We start from the raw sequence: 21,461 nt of genomic DNA, 5'->3' as shown, positions 1-21,461 counted from the left end.
AGGCGGCGCTTAGCTTGCTGTCCGCGGAGCTGATCGTGGCGACGGCTGAATTGTGGAGTTTTGACATGACCCTGGCAAGGACGGTGGTTGGTCCGGGTCTCTATCTTTCTGAACCACCGACGGCACTAAATCACATCGCAGGCTGGTTCAAAGCTTCAAGCACAACAAAGAGAGAAAACTGATGCGAGAAAGAAAAATAATGGAGTAAATGGCTGGCGTACACGATACACCTCATACTGTCATACAGTTACACTGATGAATTGATGGGCTATAAAGGCCTCCATGGAGTAGACGTCGCACACAATGCCTGCCTTTGCATCTGAACGATGGCCACGGTCAGTATGTAATCTGCTTCTGCTGTGTCTTCTGTTGTTCGTTTTCCTCGTGGGCATGATCATTTACTGCCGAGAATCACCGCAAGAGGTGCGGCACGTCAAGCTTTTGTTGCCTCTTGTACCGGCGGAGCAGGTGGTGAAGAAGCTTGAACTTTCGCTACTCCTTTCTGTTTAATTTTTCAGATTTATGAATGCTTCTACTTAATGCTCACAAGGAAAGTTGTGTGCATATGGATTTGGGTGTGCTGTTAGTGGTCTGGACTGATTTATTGGTACGCAAGTCCAAGGTCTTGGTTCAGTAATCATATTTTCGAATCTAGGTGTTTCATCGTCATAACCGATTCATATGGAAAGAAGTCTACAGAAAAGCTTCTTGCTTGGTAACCAAATTATTTCTCAATTAAATAGAATTATTAGATCAGGCAGCGTTGTTTACCCCACGAGACGCCTCTGCCTGCAAGGTGAGCCTGCACCACGGCCTAACCCCCTCGTGCTCTACTACTGAGACGACAGACCGGAGGTAGTAGTGGGGCTACATTCCTCGTCTCCGGCGAGAGGAATGGAGCCTCCCACTTGATTCTCTGGCCGTTGCGAAGCACGGGTCTTGTCCTAGTTCAGGAAAAAAATCAGAAACTATGTACACACTGATATTTAATGCTTCAAACCAGTTCAGAGGCAAGAAACAAGCAAAACTTCAGGGAATACTGAGAAGTGTGTTTTCTATACCAATTCTTCATGCACTACCTTTGAAGTATCCTTGCTTCCAACTGGGGACAGATTTATAGTAGATTCTTTAGCCATTATTTTCCATTTTCCAAAGTAGTTCCAGTTGCACATATTGCCTTCTCTTCTTTCAGAACTTTGGCGTTAGATCTTGGTGCCTTGGTGGTCAGGTTTTTAGTACCGTAGCCCAACATCTCAACTGCTGCTTCTTTGTCCAGTGGGACCACTGCACTCTTCACACACTATTTGTACCCTACCCATCTAGTTTGTCCTCTTGTACCACCTCTGAGCTCCCTTTAAGAGGGATTGCTTCAACAGCTGGTATATGTGCAGACTTTTGAAGCCACTTGATGATTTTCAACTTCAAACCATGGGAAAAAGGTTGTAGTTTCACCCTGAAAGCCAGAGAATTAGCAAAACTAACTCGGAAATAAACTTGTAATGCTAGACATAAGGTATGCCCAAAGTACCACCAGAGCAGCTTCCAAGGACGCTGAAGAAATAGCAACTTCGGATGCTATTTCCTCAGACTAACATCCCCTCTGTCAATTAGCTCCAGATACAGTAGGTATTAGTGTTTTTTTTCTTGACAAAGGTTAGTAAATGCCTTAGTAACTTGATTCTGAATCAGCAGAAGTTACCTTTATGAGCACCATAGCAATATCACGAGAGTTTTTCGTAAGATAGCTAACTGAGGGATGATCAGTATCCATTTCCATACTTCGATTTGCTTAGTATCTAAACTTCTAATAGTATGGGGCAAAGCACCAAGCTCCATCGTCTCCACTTTGATAAGGTTGTCAGGGTTAAAGCTGCTGGTTTCATAGTTCATGGATCAATCCTTCTTGCGTGTGAATCTCAGTTTTGGAATCTTTGCAATGCCGAAATTTGCATCTTTTGGCCTCACTTCTCTAGCTCTCTTGGTGAGATGCATTATTTCATTTCTCTAGAGAGTTGAAATACCCAACAGAAAAGAATGTTTTGAGCAAAACACTCAGCTCGACCTGCACAAAAAACATGAAAAATAAACAAGAAGGAACTGACATAAGGCTGTGGCAACTACTAAGATAATGATCTCACATTAGGATGTCCAGATTTTCCCCATATCTCCATTTGGTGCTTGGAATCTCGTGCACATACAGGATGGAAGGCAGCCCGGCATGACCCTGAAAACCACATGGAGCTTAGCATTAACAACCTACAAAAGTGGGCAAAACTCTGCACAATGGATATTAGCCGAAAACTAATATTTATTTATCATGGCTATATATAACATAGGTGGTAGTGTGGTACTAGGTAAGCAAGTGGTAGTTGTATTAGTGCACCATTGATTTCTCTGCACGTTCTGTCCCTGATCTGATCTGCTGCTTCTTGTACATATCTTATTTGCTCTGGTGTACTCTACTTTTAGCTGATTGTTGGGCTATTGGTTGACTTGATCTGAGGAGTTTTCTTTAGACTTTTTCATGAAGCCAAGAAGCATTTTCCTAATGTATGTTCACAGTTACTGAAAAATGCTCTTTTCTTTTCTTTGCAGGCACAAAGTAGGTAGAAGCAGAGATTGGGGGGAACAGACATATTACTAGCGCGCCTTCGGCATATGGACATCTTTTTTGCATGTGAGGTCCTTTTGAACTGTTTGTTTGTGTTTGAGATGCTATATGGTTGGACAAGTTATGTATGAGACTTCTATCCCATTTAGATGAGAACAGTTTGACAATATCGTCTTCCTACAGTTTTTGTTTCTAATTTGATTGAATTTGGACCGGAATCAAAATTTCTGGAAAAATAAGAGATAACTTGGTCTGGTTTTTGGCCGGTCAATTTTGTTACTAAATGCGTGTTTTCGGTATTTTCAGTATACCTTTCAGTTGGTGAGGGAATATCACGTCATTTTTTCCCTTTGAAAATTTAATACAGTATCATATCAGTAATTTCTCCAGTAAAATAAATACCATGATGTTTTTGTCTCCAAAAGGATAGCATATCTTATATTTATTCCTTTTGTGTGCCTGCTATGAACAAGGGCATAAATTTATGACCGAAGATCTATTGCCCAGAGAAAGTAGATACTGCTCAACCGGGTTTGAATGGAAATACAAAGCTACTAATAGATATAATATGTATTTACCACACAACCTGGATTTGAACAAACAAGTTTCCGAAATTTTCATTTGCACCAAAATTTGGACATGATTTCAACTTGCATATCTAGAAAGAAAAAAAGGACAAATATAATCCCTAACAATGATAATGAGCTGAGTCAGAAACCAAGCAATCGAAATTAATGTCTTTTTTTTATCTCTTGGCACGTAGGTTGCATTTTGAACTAAATTATGACAAAATAATAGATTCAGGTTATATCTAAGTCAGCAAAATTTCTAGGTTTCTAAACTTAGAGCATCTCCTGTCGCGTCCCCCAAAGCGTCCCCCAAACCGCGCCGGATTGAGCGTTTGGGGGACGTGTTTTGTTCGTGCCGCCTTTGGGGGACATCGCTCCCAGCCGCGTCGCCTCCCCCAAACATTTAAAATACTTTTTTTTGGATTTTTTTATTTCAATTTCCACAAACTAATACATAATTTGGAACGTGGTTTACACGAAAACACAGTTTGGAACGTGGTTTTCCACAAACTAATACATAGTTTGAACCATCGTGGACACAAATATAAAATTTTGCAAAGAAAGTAAACCTAACTAGGCCGTGCATCGAAGGTTTCCTGTGTTCGCTGCTAAGAAAGAACACTCGAGGGCACACCCAGTCACCTAAACTGGAAAATCCAGCGGGAGGATGGTGCCCTTGTTGGTTCTACCGATGAGGCGAACAGGCAGAAACCTCCGTGCACGTGTTCGCTGCGAAGAAAGAACACTCAGTCGTCCTCCTCGTCGGTGTTGTCGCCGTGGTAGTCCCGGCGGCACCGCGTCTCGTCGAAGACCTTGACGCTCATGTCCCTGTCGCCGAAGTAGGAGAACAGGAGGATGAAGCCGGCTTGGAGGCTGTGGTGCCGCGCGAACTTCTCCCTGCCGATGTTGAGGTACATCTTGCCGCGCGCGTCGTAGATCACGTCGACGATCCACCGGTAGTAGCTGCACGCAGTCTCCCGCAGATGCATCGTGCGCGGACGATCGTCGCCGGCGACGTAGTCGGCGAAGGAGTCCGGCAGCCTCTGGATGCCGCGCGGGTCGCCCTTGAGGACGAGGACGAACTCGAACCGCACGTCCGGCTCCACGTCCATCTTCGACGATGATGAAGCCAGCGGCGTGGAAGGCGACGGCGAGCGTTCAGCTCTGCCGCGGCCACGACCACGACCACGGCCGCGAGGTCGGCCTCCGCCTCTACCGGACATAGCGTCGAGTCTTGTTGAGATGGTGGCGGCTAGGGTTTGGGAGAGAGGCGCTAGGGTTTGTGTGTGAGAGGGACGATGAGAGGCGGCCCTTTTATAGGCCGGAGGGAGGCGGGGAGCGGTGGCGCGCATTAACGCCGGCACGCAGAGCTAGGCGCGACGGGACGCGTCGCTGTGTCGCTGCGGGAACTGCACCGTCGCTGTGTCGCTGCGGGAACTGCACCGTCGCTGCGTCGCTGCGGGAACTGCACCGCCAATAACTTCCGTCGCGAGGTAGGCGACGGTTAGGTTAAAAATTTATTGTGCCGCTGACGAGTTGGCCCCGCCACTCCCCGTCTTGCTTTTCGTTGTGTCCAACGTCCCCGGTGCATCCCCTGTGGGACGGGAACGGGCTCGGGCCGCCGGACACCGTATGGGGGCGCGCCGGACAAAAATGGGCTTTGGGGAGATGCTCTTACATGAGGAAGCAACCAAAGTTGGATGCAAATGAGAGCGGGTCAGCAGGCTCTCCGGTCTCCGCGGCTCCCACAACCCAAGCTCGTGTAACCCTTTTCTTGGGCGCCATCTTCAAGAGCACTTGAATTGGTGGAAAAGAAGTAGATTTATATTGTTTATTTTATTTTTTCATTGTATTTCTGCTCCTAAAAGGCTGAAATGGCAAGGAAGTCCCGAAGTCAATGAATAAGTGTGTTACTTTGGTCGTATTGAAACCTTTGGTGTCCAATGTTCGGACATTTTTTTTCAAACTTGATCAGAGTAATTGTGAGTTCCATGTGTGCCAACTTAACTTGAGGAATTTTGAGTAATTTGAGTGTTTTTTTTTCAGATTTGACTTGATTTGAGGAAATTTTTCAGACTTTTTTGTTCATGAAGCCAGGAAGCATTTTCCCTTGATCTGCTCTCAAGATATATGAACTTGCTGAAGGTTTTGGATGTAAAAGTGAGCTATGCCATTCACCTACTTACGATTACCTATGAGGACCACTAGACCTGCTATTGAAGATTTGACTCTTATATGGTAACTAAAGTTGACAAGAGATTAGCAGGCCTTTCTAATCTGCTCTCACACTGTTCGATATTGGTTGTTATCAAATCCATTGTCTCTGCCATGCCTAATTTTATCATGCGTGCTCTGAAAGTCCACTTTCACTCATGTGGACCACATTGATAAATCTACCAGAACTTTTCTTTGGCATGGAAAGGAAATTGAGCAGAATGGCAAATGCCTTGTTAAGTGGGATAATGTTAGTTTACCTAAAGCAGCTGGTGGCTTAGGAGTACTTAATTTGAGAGAACATAATAAAGCCCTTCTTATCAAGAACTTATTCAAGTTTTACAAGTCCCATGATCTAGCTTTGGTTGAATTACTGTTGAGCATATTATCAAGATGGTCTGTTTGCCAAGAAAAATATTGGATCATTCTGGTAAAGGAATTGCGTGTCATATATTGATGACTTCAAAGGGATCACTGCATGTAACCCCAATAAAGGCAATTCAGTTCTTCTCTCGTATGATAAATGGCATGGTAACGTATTGGTTGATCAGTTCCCAGAGCTTCATTCGTTTGTCAAGGACAAGTATATTACTATGGAGAAAGCTAAACATGATAATTTGGAGGCCATGTCTGATCAATTCCAACTCCCCCTATCCATTATTACCGCTGATCAGTTTAATGAATTATCCAATATTATGTTGGAATATAATAATCGAGATGATCTTGATAAATGGAATTTCCCCTGGGGAGGGGATAAATAATCTACCATGAAGATATATGAAGCTGCCACTATGGCCCCTCCTGCAGCTGCCCCTTTCAAGCGGATATGGAAATCTACATGCCTTCCAAAACGCAAGTTTTTCTTTAGGACAGGTTAACCAGGCATCTTATGCATAGGAAGAACATTCATGTGGACACTACTAGCTGCGTTTTATGTGATGATAACACCAACGAGACGATGCTCCATTAATTTCTTCCACTTCAGTCTTCAGTCAAAAAAATTGTTCGAAAACAGGTGAAGAATGTAATACGGATATACAATTCATTGATATGCCGCTAGAAGCTAAAAGTAGATCTTTCAACCCCATTTTCAAGGTTGCTATATTTCTGGATGCTGGAGCTTATGGAATCATAGGAATAAAATTAAGTTTGATAATAAATAGAGAAGTTTAGACACTTGTTTCTCCATTTTAAAGTGTAATTGGCTTGATTTTTTGCAATTTTATTTCTTGGCTTATCCCTCCCATTGTAAATATTCATGCCTTTTATGGCACTATAAATGAAAAATGATGCAGCCCCAGTGTATTTGTGTAGAAAGAAAAGATCTGCTCTTTTCTTTATAAGCACTAGGATTTGTACATACTACTATGGGCAACGTCAAGGAAAAGCGGACATATTATGAGTGAGAAATGGACAGATTATGAGAGGTCCTAGACATTTGGAATACTTTTACATGCAAAAGGTGTTTTGAAAATGTTTTCTTCGCTATTATGGTTGGACAAAATTATGGAGGAGAGCTCGAGACCACTTGGATGAGCAACAGTTTTAAAAAATCATCTTCCTAAAGTTTTGGTTGTTCTAATTTGATCGATTTGGACCTGAAAATAAAAATCCTGAAAAAACAAGAAACAAATTGGTCAGTCTTTTCTGTCGTTTTTCATCTGGGCTTGGTTGAGGGCAATGGAACTTTATGTCGTTTTTATCTCTAGGAAGAAAGAGGACGGATTGATAATGAGCTGAATAGTAACCCAAGCTATCAAAATTTATGTCGTTTTTATCTCTTGGTAAATCGGTTAAATTTAAAATTGAATTATTAAAAAATAGTAGATTCATGTTATATCTAAGCCGTCAAATTTTCTCGGTATTTTCAGAAAAGTTTGCTGGCAGAGTTAGAACCACAGGGTGCACCACAAGCCGTGGTACACCGATATGTTATCGCGATTGATGCAAACAAGCCATACCACGAGATTAAAATAGAGCGACATGTTGCGGCAAGCAGGCCATAATAAATTAAGTTCATGCCTGTTATGAAATATAGATAGTAGCTTGTTCATGAAGAAACAGAGAAGACGAAATCGATAGGCATCACCATATGGAAAACTGCAAAAGGAATTCATATAAATTGCGGAATGAAAAACAAACCTTGGTCGACTATGGTTCATGTTCCTCGAGTAATTGCTGCAGCTGCCGCCCGGACAGAGAGAAATCTGCAGAAGTTTGAAAGAGGAATCAGGAACAACGTGAAGAGCCGTGCAAGCACTGCTGCGCACCCCGATCTGCGGAAGATGCCGGGGCCGTGGTTGTGCTTGGCGGCCCTGGCCACCGGCTAGCTCGAGGTTCGTTCATGAGATTTTCCATCGATCTGAATTCTGGATGGAGATAGGAGAACGGGCAAAGATAGAGAGAATCGCGCCATAAATAACTACCCCTTGTATAAGTGCGACGTGGCTCTAGCGGAAATCACCCACTGCACACGGGCCCGGATCTCTCGCGGGCCCACGCGGTCAGTGATCACGGGGGTACGCACGTTGGTTTTGCTGGGAAGTCAGACTCGTTCCGACCAAGGAGCGATCTGAGATCTGACGCATTACCGGAACCGAAAGCAGAAACAAGAGCCTTACGTCACCGGGTAAAACTGTACGTAGGCTAAATCAAGTACCATTGGGCCTAGATGTGGAAGAGATAATTCTACTCGTAGAGTAGTATTTACCTGGCGCCTCCACCTACCGACACTAGCCGACGAGGTTCACCTTGTCTTGTCAACGGCAATTTCACTCTTCTTTTCTAGTTTCTCTGTTTCCAAAATTCTTTGGTGTCATGTAGCAGTAGTTTGACACAAGTATTAGGTGTTTTAATTTTTTCTGATACGGATATATCTATAACTAAAATATGTCTAGTTACATTTGTGTCTAGGCAAAACTAAGACACCTGTTTTAAATTGACATAGTAGATGATTTCAACTTTGTATGATTATTATTCCACGTCTAATGAGGAATTTGATATAAATGAAGATAAAGACATTGCTATGATTGTTGCATTACGGATAAACATTTTGTCAGCGGCTAGGGCTACGGAATTAGAAGGAGCTGGCGGCACGGGGTACGGGCTAGGGGAATTGTAGGATGGTAGGCTTAGGACATTAGGGTATATATAACAAGGAAACCAGTTGTGGGCTAGGCTGAAATTTTATATATTGGTGGGTCTAAGATTTTATTTATTAGATGCCGGATATTTTGCCGGATATTGGCAGGATGTAACCGTGAAATACGGTATATCTTTGGATACGAATGGATATTAGTGAAACCATATCCTTTTTCGTATCCGTTTACTAGTAGTTGTATTCGTGACCGTATTTTCCAACTATTCGACCGAATCCGTTTTTGCCTTCCGACTCTAAGCCTCCGGTCGGTCGAAATAGTCTGTTCCATTTTCACCCCTACCGTCACGCTCACCCTCGTCTGCGTCGTTGGCCTTCTCCCTCGCCCGCGTCGTCGGCACCCTGTCCCTCGCACGTGTCGCTGATGACCCACAAGTATAGGGGATCACAACAGTCTTCGAGGGAAGTAAAACCCAATTTATTGATTCGACACAAGGGGAGCCAAAGAATATTTGTAAGCCTTAACAGCGGGGTCAATTCAGCTGCACCTGGAAACAGACTTGCTCGCAAGAGTTTATCAGTAGTAACAGTTTTATAGCGATAGCGGTAGTGAAATATCAGCGAGCAGTGTAACAAAGACAGCAGTAGTGATTATAGTAAACAACGAGGATTAAAATATTGTAGGCACGGGGATGGATGAACGGGCGTTGCATGGATGAGAGAAACTCATGTAACAATCAAGGTAGGGCATTTGCGAGATAATAATAAAACGGTATCCAAGTACTAATCAATCAATAGGCATGTGTTCCATATTTAGTCGTACGTGCTCGCAATGAGAAACTTGCACAACATCTTTTGTCCTACCAGCCGGTGGCAGCCGGGCCTCTAGGGAATCTACTGGAAATTAAGGTACTCCTTTTAATAGAGCATCGGAGCAAAGCATTAACACTCCGTGAACACATGTGATCCTCATATCACCGTCTTCCCCTTCGGTTGTCCCAATTTCTGTCACTTTGGGGCCTCGGGTTCCGGACAACAATATGTGTATACAACTTGCAGGTAAGATCATAAAGCAATGAATATCATCATGAATTGATAACATGTTCAGATCTGAGATCATGGCACTCGGGCCCTAGTGACAAGCATTAAGCATAACAAGTTGCAACAATATCATAGAAGTACCAATTACGGACACTAGGCACTATGCCCTAACAATCTTATGCTATTACATGACCAATCTCATCCAATCCCTACCATCCCCTTCAGCCTACAGCGGGGGAATTACTCACACATGGATGGGGGAAACATGGCTGGTCGATGGAGAGGCGTCGGTGGTGGTTATGGCGATGATATCCTCCAATTCCCCGTCCCGGCGGAGTGCCAGAACGGAGTTTCTGGTCCCGAGACGGAGTTTCGCGATGGCGGCGGTGTTCTGGATGTCTTCTGGCGATTTCGTCTAACCCCCGTGCGTTTTTAGGTCGAAACCTTTAAGTAGTCGGAAGAGAGGTCACCTGGGGCTGCCCAAGGCGCCACCACCATAGGCCGGCGCGGCTACCTCGTGGCCCCCCTCCTTCTGGTCTTCTGGCTCCGTCCCTCTTCTATGAAAATAGGCCCATTGGAATAAACTCCGGGGATTTTCCTGAAAGTTAATATTCTGCACAAAAACGAGACACCAGGGCAATTCTGCTGAAAACAGCGTTAGTCCGTGTTAGTTGTATTCAAAATACACAAATTAGAGGCAAAACAATAGTAAAAGTGTTCGGGAAAGTAGATACGTTTTGGACGTATCAACTCCCCCCAAGCTTAGCTTATTGCTTGTCCTCAAGCAATTCAGTTAACAACTGAGTGGGATAAAAGAACTTTCACGAACACATTTGTTCATATGATGTAAATATTCTCATGACATGGACAAGTACTTAAACAATTCATAATAAGATACATGCAAAAAAAATCATCTAATAGCTATGTAAATCATGGAAAAGGTACCAACAAATTAATAATAAGCATCATGAATCATGTCTATTGGCAAGATTGTAATGTTCATAGAAGGATATGATAAAATGGTATCTCGCTTGCCCGTATTTGTACAACAAAACTTAAATGCTCGGACACCTTTGAGGTTCATGGAAAGACTGGAAGTAGAGACTATCAAAGATAAAAGCATCAAAGTTATACCACAGTTAATCACATTTTGGGACAAGCATATTATACTAAGAATGACAGTTGTGCTGTCAAGAAAGTGCTCAAAGAAAGGATGGAGACTCAATGTAAAAGTAAAAGATTGACCCTTCGGAGAGGGAAGCAGGGATTAACATGTGCTAGAGCTTTTCATTTGTAAAACAAGAGTAAAATTATTTTGAGAGGTGTTTGTTGTTGTCAACGAATGATAGTGGGTACTCTAACTACCTCGTCAACCAGACTTTCAAGAGTGGCTCCCATGAAGGACGTTATCTCTACCAGCAAGGTAAATCATCCCTCTTCTCTTTTGTTTACACATATATTTTAGTTTCATTAAGGATGACACCCCCCAACCTTTGCTTACACAATCCATGGCTAACCGAGTCCTCGGGTGCCTTCCATCAATCACATACCATGGAGGAGTGTCTATTTGCAATTTAAGTTGCTTACTGATAAATCAGGGCAAAACATGTGAAGAGAATTATTAATGAAAGTTGATTAATTGGGGTTGGGGACCCCGTTGCCGCTCTTTTTGCAAAATTATTGGATAAGCGGATGTGCCACTAGTCCATTATGAAAGTCCGTCGAGAGTAAATGACAAGATTGAAAGATAAACACCACATACTTCCTCATGAGCTATAAAACATTGACACAAATTGAGAAGTATTTTGAAGGTTTAAAGGTAGCACATGAGAATTTACTTGGAATGGTTTGAAACGCCATGCATAGGTATTTATGGTGGACACTCTGGAATAACTTGGTTTTCAGGGGTTTGGAAGCACGAGCAGCGTTCCCGCTCAGTACAAGTGAAGGCTAGCAATAGACTGGGAAGCGACAATCAAGAGAGCGACAAAATAAATTAACGGAGGCATAAAAGTGATACAAAAACTCTGAGGTAAAGTAAATCATCGAGGCTCAATTGACTTTTGTTCAGTCATATGCATGCGTGAGCATGTGCCAAGTTGATTCAAGTGAATTATTCAGAGGAGGATACCACAATGTCATACCTATCTATGAATAAAGCAATGCAGGCAAATATTTATGACATGCTACTGATGGCGTGTATTTCACACGTTCGTTGGGCAACCCCAAGAGGAAGGTATGATGCGCACAGCAGCAAGTTTTCCCTCAGAAAGAAACCAAGGTTTATCGAACCAGGAGGAGCCAAGAAGCACGTTGAAGGTTGATGGCGGCGGGATGTAGTGCGGCGCAACACCGGAGATTCCGGCGCCAACGTGGAACCTGCACAACACAACCAAAGTACTTTGCCCCAACGAAACAAGTGAGGTTGTCAATCTCACCGGCTTGCTGTAACAAAGGATTAACCGTATTGTGTGGAAGATGATTGTTTGCAGAGAAAATAGTAAAAACAAGTATTGTAGCAGATTTGTATTTCAGTATTAAAAGAATGGACCGGGGTCCACAGTTCACTAGAGGTGTCTCTCCCATAAGATAAAAGCATGTTGGGTGAACAAATTACAGTCGGGCAATTGACAAATAAAGAGGGCATAACAATGCACATACATGACATGATAAGTATAGTGAGATTTAATTGGGCATTACGACAAAGTACATAGACCGCCATCCAATCGCATCTATGCCTAAAAAGTCCACCTTCAGGTTATCGTCCGAACCCCCTCCAGTATTAAGTTGCTAGCAACAGACAATTGCATTAAGTATGGTGCGTAATGTAATCAACAACTACATCCTCGGACATAGCGCCAATGTTTTATCCCTAGTGGCAACAGCACAACACAACCTTAGGGGTTTCTGTCACTCCCCCAGGTGTCAATGCAGGCATGAACCCACTATCGAGCATAAGTACTCCCTCTTGGAGTTAAAAGTAAAAACTTGGCCGAGCCTCTACTAGAAACGGAGAGCATGCAAGATCATAAACAACACATGTATAATAACTTGATAATTAACATGACATGGTATTCTCTATCCATCGGATCCCGACAAACACAACATATAGAATTACGGATAGATGATCTTGATCATGTTAGGCAGCTCACAAGATCCAACAATGAAGCACAATGAGGAGAAGACAACCATCTAGCTACCGCTATGGACCCATAGTCCAGGGGTGAACTACTCACTCATCACTCCGGAGGCGACCATGGCGGTGTAGAGTCCTCCGGGAGATGAATCCCCTCTCCGGCAGGGTGCCGGAGGAGATCTCCGGAATCCCCGAGATGGGATCGGCGGCGACGGCGTCTCAGTAAGGTTTTCCGTATCGTGGTTTTTTCGCATCAGGGGTTTCGCGACGGAGGCTTTAAGTAGGCGGAAGGGCAGGTCAAGGGGCGTCACGAGGGGCCCACACTATAGGTCGGCGCGGCCAGGGCTTGGGCCACGCCGCCCTATAGCCTGGCCACCTCGTGGCCCCACTTCGTGTGTTCTTCGGTCTTCTAGAAGCTCCGTGGAAAATAGGGCCCTGGGTCTTCGTTTCGTCCAATTCCGAGAATATTTCGTTACTAGGATTTCTGAAACCAAAAACAGCAGAAAACGAGAACCGGCACTTCGGCATCTTGTTAATAGGTTAGTTCCGGAAAATGCACGAATATGACATAAAGTGTGCATAAAACATGTAGGTATCATCAATAATATGGCATAGAACATAAGAAATTATCGATACGTCGGAGACGTATCAAGCATCCCCAAGCTTAGTTCCGCTCGTCCCGAGCGAGTAAAACGATAACAAAGATAATTTCTGAAGTGATATGCCATCATAACCTTGATCATACTATTGTAAACATATGTAGTGGATGCAGCGATCAAAACAATGGTGATGACATGAGTAAACAGGTGAATCATATAACAAAGACTTTTCATGAATAGTACTTCCAGACAAGTATTAATAAGTCTTGCATAAGAGTTAACTCATAAAGCAATAAATCAAAGTAAAGGTATTGAAACAACACAAAGGAAGATTAAGTTTCAGCGGTTGCTTTCAACTTGTAACATGTATATCTCATGGATAATTGTCAACATAGAGTAATATAACAAGTACAATATGCAAGTATGTAGGAATCAATGCACGGTTCACACAAGTGTTTGCTTCTTGAGGTGGAGAGAAATAGGTGAACCGACTCAACATAAAAGTAAAGAGAATGGTCCTTCAAAGAGGAAAGCATCGATTGCTATATTTGTGCTAGAGCTTTTATTTTGAAAACATGAAACAATTTTGTCAACGGTAGTAATAAAGCATATGAGTTATGAAAGTTATATCTTACAAGTTGCAAGTCTCATGCATAGTATACTAATAGTGCCCGCACCTTGTCCTAATTAACTTGGACTACCGGATCTTTGCAATGCACATGTTTTGACCAAGTGGCACAATGGGGTACCTCCATGCCGCCTGTACAAAGGTCTAAGGAGAAAGCTCGCATTTTGGATTTCTCGCTTTTGATTATTCTCAACTTAGACATCCATACCGGGACAACATGGACAACAGATAATGGACTCCTCTTTAATGCATAAGCATGTGGCAACAATTATTATTCTCATATGAGATTGAGGATATATGTCCAAACTGAAACTTCCACCATGAATCATGGCTTTAGTTAGCGGCCCAAAGTTCTTCTCTAACAATATGCATGCTCCAACCATAAAGGTGGTAGATCTCTCTTGCTTCGGACAAGACGGACATGCATAGCAACTCACATGATATCCAACAAAGAATAGTTGATGGCGTCCCCGAAACATGGTTATCGCTCAACAAGCAACTTAATAAGAGATAAAGTGCATAAGTACATATTCAATATCACAATAGTTTTTAAGCTATTTGTCCCATGAGCTATATATTGCAAAGGTGAATGATGGAGTTTTAAAGGTAGCACTCAAGCAATTTACTTTGGAATGGCGGATAAATACCATGTAGTAGGTAGGTATGGTGGACACAAATGGCATAGTGGTTGGCTCAAGTATTTGGGATGCATGAGAAGTATTCCCTCTCGATACAAGGTTTAGGCTAGCAAGGTTATTTGAAACAAACACAAGGATGAACGGTACAGCAAAACTCACATAAAAGACATATGGTAAACATTATAAGACTCCATACCGTCTTCCCCGTTGTTCAAAACTCAATACTAGATGTTATCTAGACTCTAGAGAAACCAAATATGCAAACCAAATTAGCAAGCTCTAAGTATTTCTTCATTAATGGGTGCAAAGTATATGATGCAAGAGCTTAAACATGAGCACAACAATTGCCAAGTATCAAATTATCCAAGACATTATAGCAATTTACTACATGTATCATTTTCCAATTCCAACCATATAACAATGAGAGTGGATTTTGTACACCCACGCATGGGTGTGGGTGTTTCCGGCACCGTCCATTGTGCTTTGAGATTCGGATAAAAAGAGGAGAGAGAAAGGAATCTTTCCATCTACCATGGTGGGCACGAATCTCAAGGAATAAATGGACGGTGATGGAAACACCCACACCCATGCGTGGGTGTACAAAAGTATTTCCCTATAACAATTTAACGAAGAAGAACTTCTCCATGAATACTATGAGTAGAGCCTAAGGACATATTTGTCCATATGCAACAGCGGAGCGTGTCTCTCTCCCATAAAGTGAATGCTAGGATCCATTTTATTCAAACAAAACAAAAAACAAAAACAAACCGACGCTCCAAGCAAAGTACATAAGATGTGACGGAATAAAAATATAGTTTCGGGGAGGAACTCGATAATGTTGTTGATGAAGAAGGGGATGCCTTGGGCATCCCCAAGCTTAGACGCTTGAGTCTTCTTAATATATGCAGGGGTGAACCACCGGGGCATCCCCAAGCTTAGAGCTTTCACTCTCCTTGATCATATTGCATCATACTCCTCTCTTGACCCTTGAAAACTTCCTCCACACCAAACTCGAAACAACTCATTAGAGGGTTAGTGCATAATAAAAATTCACATGTTCAGAGGTGACACAATCATTCTTAACACTTCTGGACATTGCATAAAGCTACTGGACATTAGTGGATCAAAGAAATTCATCCAACATAGCAAAAGAGGCAATGCGAAATAAAAGACAGAATCTGTCAAAACAGAACAGTCCGTAAAGATGGATTTTATTAGGCCACCAGACTTGCTCAAACGAAAATGCTCAAATTGAATGAAAGTTGCGTACATATCTGAGGATCATGCTCGTAAATTGGCGTAATTTTCTGAGCTACCTACAGGGAGATAGACCCAGATTCGTAACAGACAAAGAATTCTGAAACTGCGCAGTAATCCAAATCTAGTACTTACTTTTCTATCAAAGACTTTACTTGGCACAACAAAACATAAAACTAAGATAAGGAGAGGTTGCTACAGTAGTAAACAACTTCCAAGACACAAATATAAAACAAAAATACTGTAGTAAAAACATGGGTTGTCTCCCATAAGCGCTTTTCTTTAACGCCTTTCAGCTAGGCGCGAAAGTGTAACTCAAGTAACATCGAGAGACGAAGCATCAACATCATAATTTGTTCTAATAATAGAATCATAAGGTAACTTCATTCTCTTTCTAGGGAAGTGTTCCATATCTTTCTTGAGAGGAAATTGATATTTAATATTACCTTCCTTCATATCAATAGTAGCACCAACGGTTCGAAGAAAAGGTCTTCCCAATATAATTGGGCAAGATGCATTGCATTCAATATCCAAGACAACAAAATCAACGGGGACAAGGTTATTGTTAACCATAATATGAACATTATCAACTTTCCCCAAAGGTTTCTTTTTAGCATTATCAGCGAGATTAACATCCAAATAACAATTCTTCAATGGTGGCAAGTCAAGCATATCATAGACCTTTTTAGGCATAACGAAATACTTGCACCAAGATCACATAAGGCATTACAATCAAAATCTTTGACTCTCATTTTAATGATGGGCTCCCAACCATCCTCTAGCTTTCTAGGAATAGAAGTTTCAAGTTTTAGTTTCTCTTCTCTAGCTTTTATGAGAGCATTTGTAATATATTTTGTGAAAGCCAAATTTATAGCGCTAGCATTGGGACTCTTAGCAAGTTTTTGCAAGAACTTTATAACTTCAGAGATGTGGCAATCATCAAAATCTAAATCATTACAATCTAAAGCAATGGGATTATCATCCCCAAGGTTGGAAAAAATTTCAGCAGTTTTATCACAAGCAGTTTCAGCAGTTTTAGCAGTTTCAGGTAATTTTGCGCGCTTTGCACTAGGAGTAGAAGCATTGCCAACACCAATTATTTTATCATGGATAGTAGGAGGTGCAGCAACATATGAATCATTAACATTGCTAGTGGTGGTAATAGTCCAAACTTTAGCTACATTTTCCTTCTTAGCTAGTTTTTCATTTTCTTCTCTATCCCACCTAGCTCGCAGTTCAGCCATTAATCTTATATTCTCATTAATTCTAACTTGGATGGCATTTGCTGTAGTAGTAATTTTATCATCTAAATCCTCAGGTTTAGCAGCCATTTTATTAATTAAAGAAGATTGTGATGCGAGACATGTATGAGATTCGGTTTTCGGCATTAGCAAGTTTAGTTTGCAACCCCGAGATCTCCCTATTCAGATTTTCAAGTTGATTCCCTATATTCTTCAACAAGGTAGATTGCTCATTCATTGTTTTAGTAAACAATTTATTTTGCTCATATTGTGATTGCATGAAGCTCTTAGTGGATCTTTCAATTTCCAACATCTTCTCTTCATTAGGTGAAACATATCTACCATGAGAATTACCATTAGCGGGATATGGCCTAGAATCATTATAATTGTTATTTTTAATGAAATTCACATCAACATATTCTTTTTGAGCAACCAATGACGCTAACGGAACATTATTATAATTAACATTAGGCCTACCATTTGCAAGCATAGACATAATAGCATCAACTTTATCATTCAAGGAAGAGGATTCTTCAATAGAATTTACCTTCTTACCTTGTGGAGCTCTTTCCGTGTGCCATTCAGAGTAATTAACCATCATATTATCAAGGAGCTTTGTTGCTTCACCAAGAGTGATGGACATAAAGGTACCTCCAAGCAACTGAATCCAATAAATTCCACGAAGAAAAATTTAGTCCTGCATAGAAGGTTTGGATGATCATCCAAGTAGTCGATCCATGGGTTGGGCAATTTTTAACCAGAGATTTCATTCTTTCCCAAGCTTGAGCAACATGTTCATTATCCAATTGTTTAAAATTCATTATGCTACTCCTCAAAGATATAATTTTAGCAGGGGGATAATATCTACCAATAAAAGCATCCTTGCATTTAGTCCATGAATCAATACTATTCTTAGGCAGAGATAGCAACCAATCTTTAGCTCTTCCTCTTAATGAGAAAGGGAACAATTTTAATTTTATAATGTCACCATCTACATCTTTATACTTTTGCATTTCACATAGTTCAACAAAATTATTGAGATGGGCAGCAAGCATCATCGGAACTAACACTGGAAAATTGCTCTCGCATAACAAGATTTAGTAAAGCAGGTTTAATTTCAAAGAATTCTCGTCGTAGTAGCGAGTGGAGCAATAGGTGTGCATAAGAAATCATTATTATTTGTGCTAGTGAAGTCACACAACTTAGTATTTTCAGGGTTGGCCATTTTAGCAATAGTAAATAAAGCAAACTAGATAAAGTAAATGCAAGTAAACTAAATTTTTTGTGTTTTTGATATAGCAAACAAGACAGTAAATAAAGTAAAGCTAGCAACTAATTTTTTTTGTGTTTTGATATAAGTGCAGCAAACAAAGTAGTAAATAAAATAAAGCAAGACAAAAACAAAGTAAAGAGATTGAGAAGTGGAGACTCCCTTGCGGCGTGTCTTCATCTCCCCGGCAACGGCGCCGTAAAAAGAGCTTGATGGCGTGTATTTCACACGTTCGTTGGGCAACCCCAAGAGGAAGGTATGATGCGCACAGCAGCAAGTTTTCCCTCGGAAAGAAACCAAGGTTTATCGAACCAGGAGGAGCCAAGAAGCACGTTGAAGGTTGATGGCGGCGGGATGTAGTGCGGCGCAACACCGGAGATTCCGGCGCCAACGTGGAACCCGCACAACACAACCAAAGTACTTTGCCCCAACGAAACAGTGAGGTTGTCAATCTCACCGGCTTGCTGTAACAAAGGATTAACCGTATTGTGTGGAAGATGATTGTTTGCAGAGAAAATAGTAAAAACAAGTATTGTAGCAGATTTGTATTTCAGTATTAAAAGAATGGACCGGGGTCCACAGTTCACTAGAGGTGTCTCTCCCATAAGATAAAAGCATGTTGGGTGAACAAATTACAGTCGGGCAATTGACAAATAAAGAGGGCATAACAATGCACATACATGACATGATAAGTATAGTGAGATTTAATTGGGCATTACGACAAAGTACATAGACCGCCATCCAACCGCATCTATGCCTAAAAAGTCCACCTTCGAGGTTATCGTCCGAACCCCCTCCAGTATTAAGTTGCTAGCAACGAGACAATTGCATTAAGTATGGTGCGTAATGTAATCAACAACTACATCCTCGGACATAGCGCCAATGTTTTATCCCTAGTGGCAACAACACAACACAACCTTAGGGGTTTCGTCACTCCCCAGGTGTCAATGCAGGCATGAACCCACTATCGAGCATAAGTACTCCCTCTTGGAGTTAAAAGTAAAAACTTGGCCAGAGCCTCTACTAGAAACGGAGAGCATGCAAGATCATAAACAACACATGTATAATAACTTGATAATTAACATGACATAGTATTCTCTATCCATCGGATCCCGACAAACACAACATATAGAATTACGAGATAGATGATCTTGATCATGTTAGGCAGCTCACAAGATCCAACAATGAAGCACAATGAGGAGAAGACAACCATCTAGCTACCGCTATGGACCCATAGTCCAGGGGTGAACTACTCACTCATCACTCCGGAGGCGACCATGGCGGTGTAGAGTCCTCCGGGAGATGAATCCCCTCTCCGGCAGGGTGCCGGAGGAGATCTCCCGAATCCCCCGAGATGGGATCGGCGGCGACGGCGTCTCGCAAGGTTTTCCGTATCGTGGTTTTTTCGCATCGGGGTTTCGCGACGGAGGCTTTAAGTAGGCGGAAGGGCAGGTCAAGGGGCGTCACGAGGGGCCCACACTATAGGTCGGCGCGGCCGGGGCTTGGGCCGCGCCGCCCTATAGCCCGGCCACCTCGTGGCCCCACTTCGTGTGTTCTTCGGTCTTCCGGAAGCTCCGTGGAAAAATAGGGCCCCGGGTCTTCGTTTCGTCCAATTCCGAGAATATTTCGTTACTAGGATTTCGAAACCAAAAACAGCAGAAAACGGAACCGGCACTTCGGCATCTTGTTAATAGGTTAGTTCCAGAAAATGCACGAATATGACATAAAGTGTGCATAAAACATGTAGGTATCATCAATAATATGGCATAGAACATAAGAAATTATCGATACGTCGGAGACGTATCAGCTACTCATATTAATAAATTGGAGCTAAGCATGAGTGATCATGAACTACTAGACTTTCTTAAATGACATATACCTCACATGAACCAACTAAGCATGCTCATATGGATGAGTATATGTACAAAAATGAAAACAAATAGAGTTCATACCAGCCTCTCACCATAGTCGAATTGTCGTAGATCGTCATTATTGCCTTTCACTTGTGTAGCTTGAATAATATGAAATGAAAACCAAGCTTCAGCCACCGAAGGCCTCTGAACTCCATAGTGAACTTTACAAAACCAAAGAAGAACATCAAATATTTTTGGTGTTTTCGAATTGGAAACAAGAACAAAAGGAAACAAGCAAACAAAGCAAAATCTTTTTGGATTTTCTTATAGCAAACCAACGATAGCAACTAGAGCAAAATAAAAGCAAGAAACCAAAATAAACAAATGGTAAAGAGAAACAACAGAAATATTTTTGGTCTTTTTGTGTTTTAGGAAAAACAAAGTCACATAAACACAAAAACAAGAAAATGAAAACTAAAAAGTCACATAAACACAAAGCAGCAGAAATTCGTCAAACTTGACAACAGTACAATAATCGATTTTTAAGAAATTCTTCCGCTGCTCAGCTCGAAAAGTGTCCAACTAATGAAAGTTAGATAACAACCTGGGGAACATGCACAAAAACTGGCTTTGTAAAATAACGTTCTGGCTGTTTTTGAGATTTTTTTTTGGTGTCAGTCCAGAATCTGTTTTCAATCAGCACTTCCCCAAATATCATCTTCCTCTTATTAAAAAACCATTTTAAGAAGCTAAACAAGTATTTACAAGTATCCAACAACTATAATATGCAATGAATGAGTGATGTCGGTATACCTCCCCCCAAGCTTAGGCTTTTGGCCTAAGTGGAGATCAATCTAAAGCATCTTGCAAAACAAGTAGTGCTACAACAAGTAAAACAAATGGAGAAAGAAATAAATGTTGTTTAGCTCCTCTATGCATATAAAATGTACTTGTTAACAAGGTTGATCAAGTATTGCCACCAAATAAATCTTACATGACATAAGAAGAAATAAACCTCAAATCAATCATGTTACCTTGTATTGAATTGATATGGATCCAATCATAATACTTTGATATCCTTGCTTAGGCTCATATATAGGACAATTAATAGTTCCCACTTTGATAGTTCTCAAATTAGAAATTGTATTAACTCCACATAGTTTATCAATCCTCTTGGGAAAATAAACAGTATGCTCCTTGTCATCAACATTGAAAGTAACTTTTCCTTTATTGCAATCAATAACAGCCCCTGCGGTGTTAAGAAAAGGTCTCCCAAGAATAATAGACATATTATCATCTTTAGGCAT

At 41.6% G+C, this 21,461-nt stretch overlaps 1 long non-coding RNA gene across 1 annotated transcript; it reads right to left on the bottom strand.

Annotated features, from left to right (window-relative positions):
• Positions 1 to 957: 957 nt before the first annotated feature.
• LOC124707195 lies at positions 958 to 7,764 on the bottom strand. The gene is made up of 3 exons (XR_007004768.1): positions 7,537 to 7,764; positions 2,139 to 2,224; positions 958 to 2,062 (listed from the first exon to the last, which is right to left on the bottom strand). It is a non-coding gene; the product is annotated as an uncharacterized LOC124707195 (long non-coding RNA).
• Positions 7,765 to 21,461: the final 13,697 nt, after the last annotated feature.

This window comes from Lolium rigidum, chromosome 4 (assembly GCF_022539505.1).
Source record: "Lolium rigidum isolate FL_2022 chromosome 4, APGP_CSIRO_Lrig_0.1, whole genome shotgun sequence".
In the NCBI taxonomy this organism is placed as follows: Eukaryota; Viridiplantae; Streptophyta; class Magnoliopsida; order Poales; family Poaceae; genus Lolium; species Lolium rigidum.
Note: the sequence above shows the minus strand (reverse complement) of the source record. Positions and strands in the feature narration are given on the sequence as shown.